General features: G+C 30.4%; 1 long non-coding RNA gene across 1 annotated transcript in view; it reads right to left on the reverse strand.

Annotated features, from left to right (window-relative positions):
* The window catches only part of LOC135227070 (uncharacterized), a 754,962-nt gene that overhangs the window by 483,098 nt on the left and 264,364 nt on the right, over positions 1 to 7,500 (reverse strand). The window lies entirely within an intron of this gene.

A 7,500-nucleotide genomic window follows, 5' to 3' on the forward strand; every position in this document is an offset into this window, starting at 1 on the left:
TTATATTTTATGTAAGGTTAAGTTTGGCCATGATCGCTCGTCTGGCACCTCTAAATTGCAGCCCTCTAGGCTCTGTATTTTATATCTTATTTAAGGTTAGCAAAATTTGGCCATGATCGCTCGTCTGACACCGCTATAGGTGTCAACAGCACGGGCCACCACCGGCCGTGGCTGAAAGTTTCATTGGCCCTGGCTGAGAGGTTCATACAGCATTAAATACTCAGTACAGAAAACTCGATGGCACCGAAGAAATTTCGTCGCCTTATTAACTTTTTTAATATATTTTCGAATCTGGTTTAGGTTCGATTTGAGAGTTCATCCCAATTTACATTGATTTCCTGAATTTAATCGATATTGTTATTAAAACTAATTTTTCTTGGTATTTTCATTTTTTATATATAAGAATTATCTTTAAAATGATATATTAATATATTTGATAGGTTTTATAAGATAATGTTTAAGGTATATAGTTATTTCAATTACAAGATTATAGAATTGTCTTGGAATATAATTGATTGTTTTTCCCTAAACTGATGAAAAACTATCTTGAAACTTATTTACTTTCAAGATGTAGTTGTCTTTATAAGATTTTGTCATAGCGAATTATTAATTTTCAGGGCAGTCGCAGTGTCGTTATAATTATGGGGGAATAAAGACAAGTGTTTAATGTTCTCCAGTATCAGACTTCGAGACGTAAGTGCTTCCAGACAGAAGAGAATATTAATATCATTGTTTTCACAGAGAATCTAAAACCGTATCGAACAACACCAGTGACATAGTATATTCCACGCGTTAATCGCTGAGGTAGCCATGTCATGTATTATATTAATGATAATATCATGTAAAAACGGAAAAAAAGTGAGCTTTACGTCATTCTCAGAAAAGGATACAATCTATTATACAAGGGTAAAAAAAAAAAAAAAAAAAAACCCCCAAAAAAAAAAAAAAAAAAAAAAAAAAAAAAAAAAAAAAATTACCCGTCGTGGAATTCTAAGGAAGCAATAATAGAATACTCCTTTTTATAGATAACTGGAATACGATCTATTTCCGAGAAATTATCATAAACAGGCTCATGATACTATGAGTATTTTTCAATAATAATAATAACAATAATAATATATTTGATAGGAGAGACACTTTAGGGTAAAGCTTGTTGAACAAAACTGGTATTGTTTCAAAAAGACTCATGCTAGTATGGATATTTTTATAATAATATAATAATAATAATAATAATAATAATAATATAATAATAATAATAATAATAATAAATGATAAAATAATAATAAAATGATAATAATAAATAATAATAATAATAATAATAATAATAATAATAATAATAATAAAATAATAATAATAATAATAATAATAAAAAAATAAACTTTATTTGAGACTCACTTAGGTTAAGACTTGTTGAAAAAAACTGGTATTATTTTCAAAAAGACTCATGCTACTATGAGTATTTTTTATAATAATAATAATAATAATAATAATAATAATAATAATAATAATAATAATAATAATAATAATAATAATAATAATAATAAATTTGATAGGAAACTCACTTTATGTTAAGACCAGTTGAACCTGGTATTATTTCAAAAGGAATGCGTTGGATAGTCATATTGCAGTCATGAAAACAAGCCTACATTTCGTCAGTAAGGAGATAAATGAACAAATGATGGCATAATTATTGACTTTTTGACTGTTCGAGGCTTTAGAATTCCAATTTTTCTCGGTGTTGTAGAGCGATATTGGAATAAAATTTACTCTTTAGTTTTTAGAAAGCGTTCGGGTAACGCGTTCGGGTTACGCATTCGATTTACAAATAATAGCAGGTTCAACTAGTCTTAACATAAAGTGTCTCTCCTATCAAATTTATTATTAATGTTATAATTATTATTATATTATGAAAATAGTCATAGTAGGATAAGTATTATTGAAATAATACCAGTTTTGTCCAACAAGTCTTAACCTAAAGTGAGTCTCAAATAAAATTTATTATTATTATTATTATTATTATTATTATATTATTATTATTATTATTATTATTATTATTATTATTATTATTATTATTATTATTATAAGAAATATCCATAGTAGCATGAGGCATTTTGAAACAATACCAGTTTTGTTCAAAAAGTCTTAACCAAAAGTGAGTCTCAAATCAAATTTATTATTATTATTATTATTATTATTATTATTATTATTATTATTATTATTATTATTATTATTATTATTATTATAAAAATATCCATAGTAGCATGAGGCATTTTGAAACAATACCAGTTTTGTTCAACAAGTCTTACCCTAAAGTGTCTCTCCTATCAAATTTATTATTATTATTATTATTATTGTTGGAAAATACTCATAACATCATGAGTCTATTTATAATAATTTCTCGGAAATAGATCGTATTCCAATTATCTACAAAAAGGAGTATTCTATTATCGCTTCCTTAGAATTCCTCGGCGGGTAAATTTTTTTCTTTACCCTAGTGTAATAGATTGTATCATTTTCTGAGAATAACGTTAAGCTCATATTTTTTTCTTTTTTAACTCTTGTATGTGGTTTGGGATTATGATTTATTATCCTAGATCCGTTTAATTTTTCTAGTGACAGCTATACTCTATTAGAAAATTCCACGAAAAATGTTTCAATTTTAACGAGTATGTTTAATTTGTTAAGCTTATTCCAGCGAGTTTTCAGAAAATGTAATCATTATTTTATACGAGAAAACTTAACCAGTCGGTATTCACCAAGCTCTTTATACATTAGTAAAAACCACTTGTTCTAGTAATTCGTTCAGTATATGCTAATCTGTTTTTACACCAGTAAAACCACCTGTTCTAGAATCTGTCCGTCCTCAGATCTTAACATCTACTGAGGCTAGAGGGCTGCAAATTGGTATGTTGATCATCAACCCTCCAGTCATTAAACATGAACATACCAAATTGCAGCCCTCTAGCCGTAGTAGTATTGATATTATTCAAGGTTAAATCTAGCCCTATTCGTGCGTCTGGTTACTATATAGGACATGCCACCACCGGGCCGTGGTTATATTTTCACGGGCCGCGGCTCATACAGCTTGATACCGTGACCACGGAGAGATAGATTTATTTTCGGCTGCCTTGATTGTACGCTGTTTCTTCGGCGCATTTTTTTCTTGTTTATTTATATTGAGCATAGATTTTACAAAAGAATATTTCCCCATTTACCGTTACTAAACGAAATGTACTACACCACTCGTATCACTTTGTGCGGACCAGAGCAGTAACGAAACTCCTCCCTGTTACGCCTCTATCAATTCTCAAGGGCCAGGGGCGTGCAAGTATGCATAGTTGAAGGTTCATTTAAAATATTTGCTTCGGAAAGACGCGTTTGAAGGTTCGAAATGGATGCTGGTTCAGTCTATCTAAGGGAAGAACAATTCTTGTTACTTTTGAAATAGTTTTTCCTGTATGTATGTATTGATTATTATTATATTAAAAGAAACTGTTGGGTTAGTGAGTAGATATTAGGTTTAATCTCTCTCTCTCTCTCTCTCTCTCTCTCTCTCTCTCTGTCAACGTGCATACATACATATATATACATATATATATATATATATATATATATATATATATATATATAATATATATATATATATATATATATATATACATATATATATGATGCTCTTATTTTGTTTTATTTTCAAGAATCAGAGACGCGTAAAACATTAAAATTGTATATGGTTAGTACGACCAAGAGAGAGAGGAGAGAGAGAGAGAGAGGAGAGAGAGAGAGAGAGAGAGAGAGAGAGAGAAACCTCCTGCCTGGAACTTCTGTCTTCTAATTGGTGAGGGAAGAGAAAGCTGAGGAGATACGTATCAGTTATTAAAGATTCATTGAAACGTTTCTCTGTGAGGGTTACATGTGAATAGGGAATGAGAGGTAGGAAAGGAAAAAGGGTTTAATTTTGTTTCACTGAATGATGCTTCTTTCGTTTGATGTTTCTTTCTTTCATTTTGTTGATTTTATTCCATTGGGTGAGTGATTGAAAGGGCGGTGAGGCATTTAGAACACATTTTTATTATTGTCTTTACATTTGAAGGGAAGTTACTGTGCTGTTATTTCGACAACTAAAAATTAAAATACTAAATGGCCTTCCTTGTTATGGTGTAAACATAATTAATTTCGACTTCGTAAATGTGTTTGAGCGATCATTTTCGTTTTTGAACGCTTTTAGATTTTTAATGATTTTTATGCATCCAACATAAGATTCTTTGACAATTTTGATAATTGGTACATTATGTTTGACCTTGGAACTTTTTGGAGAACCGGAAAAATGCTTTTCTAAAGGTCGAATGTATCATGCTTTTTTCTAAGAATTTCGTTTTGATAGCATAAACTTAATACTTTATACGTCAAGAGAAAGTCTTTAACAGAGAATACATTATATTTCACAAAATTTTGTATAAGTACTGCAAATTTCATGTTAGTCTCCAGATATATATAATATTTTTCTTTGGCAAATTTCACTTACATCACTGTGATATAAACAACTTGATCAAAATAAATATCTCCGACCTAATTTTTCAGAAAGAAAGGAAGGACCTCTACAGAAATCGCCCCCCCCCTTTCCCATCTTTACCAATCCCCCATCCCCCTTCCCACTGTCGCCAGCCCCAGGGCTCTTCCGACACTTCCGTGACAGGGGGTGGCTGGAGAGATGTCAGTCGAAGATACACGCAAATTGTTGCCATCTGAGAAAGAGATATGGATGAGTCCATCAGACGGTTCTTGGCCAGGATGTTCCATGGAGTGGAAAGGAGAGAGAGTGGGAGAGTGAGTGGGCTTCTGGCGATTGCTTAGTTGTGATACTGTACGTCCTTATAATGTATTTGCCGCTGTTACTGTTGTTTTTATTATTATTTTGAAGGCAAAGTTCACTAGATTAGATAGTCTTTAGAAATTTCCTTCTGATGATTTCGGATGTGTGTATTATATTATATCCAAGAACACTCATTTTTAACTCGGTGTTTTTTCTGTTCTTTTTATTTAGATTATGCTGATTTTCTATCATTTCTTTGATGATCTTCCAAATAAATGATATTTTGGTTTTTATAGGACTTTCTCAGGGAAGTAAAAATGGAAGAAAAATTTATATCTCTCAAATTACTGATTTTTTTAAGGGAAATAATATACACTTCTCTGAAGGTTATGGAATTCCATATAGACCTTTCCACTCGATCAGTATGGCCTATTCGTAGAAGATGCAAGATTATGTTGCAGTTAACGAGAATTTATTTCTCTGATAAATTAGAGGAGGGATGATAACTATTCACTGCTTCATTGAAGTATGACTCAGACTGTTTCAGAGTGTAAGTATATATATATATATATATATATATATATATATATATATATATATATATATATATATATATGTATATATATATATATATATATATATATATATATATATATATATATATATATATATATATATATATATATATATATATATATATATATATATATATATATGAATAACTTGATCACGAAATATATAACACGTGATGCTATGTATAAATAAAGGTTTTTGCCACGAAGGAAAAAATGAAAAGCGAGATAGCCGAAAGTACTCGGCTATTTCGCTTTTCCTTTTTCTTTCGTGGCAAAACCTTTATAATATATATATATATATATATATATATATATATATATATATATATATATATATATATATATATATATATAGTATATATATATATATATATATATATATATATATATAAGAAACTTTCATACACAGACAATCCAAGCTGGAAGCGCATCTCTCAGAATCCATATTCTAGGGAAGCCTCAGCCAATTCTCAAGAGCTAAGGGGAGAGAGCAGAATATATGTAGAGCTAAATATTGCATGCATAGCGTTTACCCCTACGAGATACGAGTGGACGCAACAGACGGATCTGGTGGATCTGGAGCCTGAATGTTTCAAAGGAGTTAGAGAGGAAGAGGAAGGAGAGCTTCGGAGAGTATTCCGTTGTGATTCATTTGTCTATTTCTTCGCTTGTGCATTTGTTTATTCTATTTATATTTATATTCCCGTCAGGTTTTCAAGAGGAGATGTTATCCTCTTTGGTCGTTAGGATGTCTGGAATTACTATTATTTCAATATGACTTGAATCCTGTCAGGTTCCTGAGCGCTTGAGTGGGACTAGAGAGGATCTGTAAAGGGCAGTTATTTTTCTTTTTTCTTTCTTTTTGTTTTCTTAGTTTATGATCAACAAGAGGCTATTTCCTCTGTTAAGAAAGATTAGATTTCTGTTTCAACAGTTGAATCGAGGATGAATCACGTGCTGAAAACTTACAAAAGATTTGTACATTTTTACACCAACACAGAAGACTAATCAGGAGTATATTAAACCCCCAAAAGCCAACTACGTCACAGAATCTGTAAATTCTGCTGAATGAGCCTTTATAGATTTTTTTTAATCAACACGAGGCTATTTCCTCCATAATGAAAGGTCACATATCTGCTTTAAGAGCTTCATATGCTAATACAGAAGACTAATCAACTTGTGAAAACCCCAACATGCGCAACTCACCGCTACCACTCAAGAACTCACTTGCTTCCTGGATCTTCTGGCCCCGTGTTCCAGTACCCCTACAGACCATCTGTGTAGTATGTGTAGCCTTTTCTGGGTGTTCCTTTCATCTTTGCTCCCAAGATTTCCAAAGTACGTACATTTTCTCAGCCTTTCGTCCAACGGTCTTTCTCCATGACTGAACTACTACCTCAAAGCACTCCGAACAGCCCTTTACGCCACATTTATATATCTCCATTTTTTGTACCCTAATAAATCTCCCTTGTCTTCATACACTACGTAATCTATTAAGAGAAATACCTATATACAAAATATATAATATAATATTATTATATACTATATTATATATATATATATATATATATATATATATATATATATATATATATATATATATATATATAATAATATATATATATATAATATATATATATATAATATATATATATATATATATATAGTACATATGTAATACATACATACATACATACATACACACACACACACACACACACACACATATATATATATAGTATATATATATATATATATAATATATATATATATATATTTTACGAAACTATGGCAGTTCGTTAATATGATTGGAAATTAGTAAATAAAGTGTGACGGTTTGTTTATGGATCGTTGTGGCTTTGTGACTGGAAAGTAGAACAGCTGACGTTTACGGATATTGCATTGTTGGATACATATTACTAAGGGAATAATGGAAAACATAAAAAAATGTACATAATTTGAATATGCTTGGAAAAGGCGGGTTTACATAAATTTCTATAGAAAATTGGAGAGAGAGAGAAAATATTTTATGAAAAAAGAAATTATCTGTCCATATAAATTTGGAGAGAGAGAGAGAGAGAGAGAGAGAGAGAGAGAGAGAGAGAGAGAGAG

The sequence above is a fragment of the Macrobrachium nipponense genome, chromosome 15 (assembly GCF_015104395.2).
Source record: "Macrobrachium nipponense isolate FS-2020 chromosome 15, ASM1510439v2, whole genome shotgun sequence".
In the NCBI taxonomy this organism is placed as follows: Eukaryota; Metazoa; Arthropoda; class Malacostraca; order Decapoda; family Palaemonidae; genus Macrobrachium; species Macrobrachium nipponense.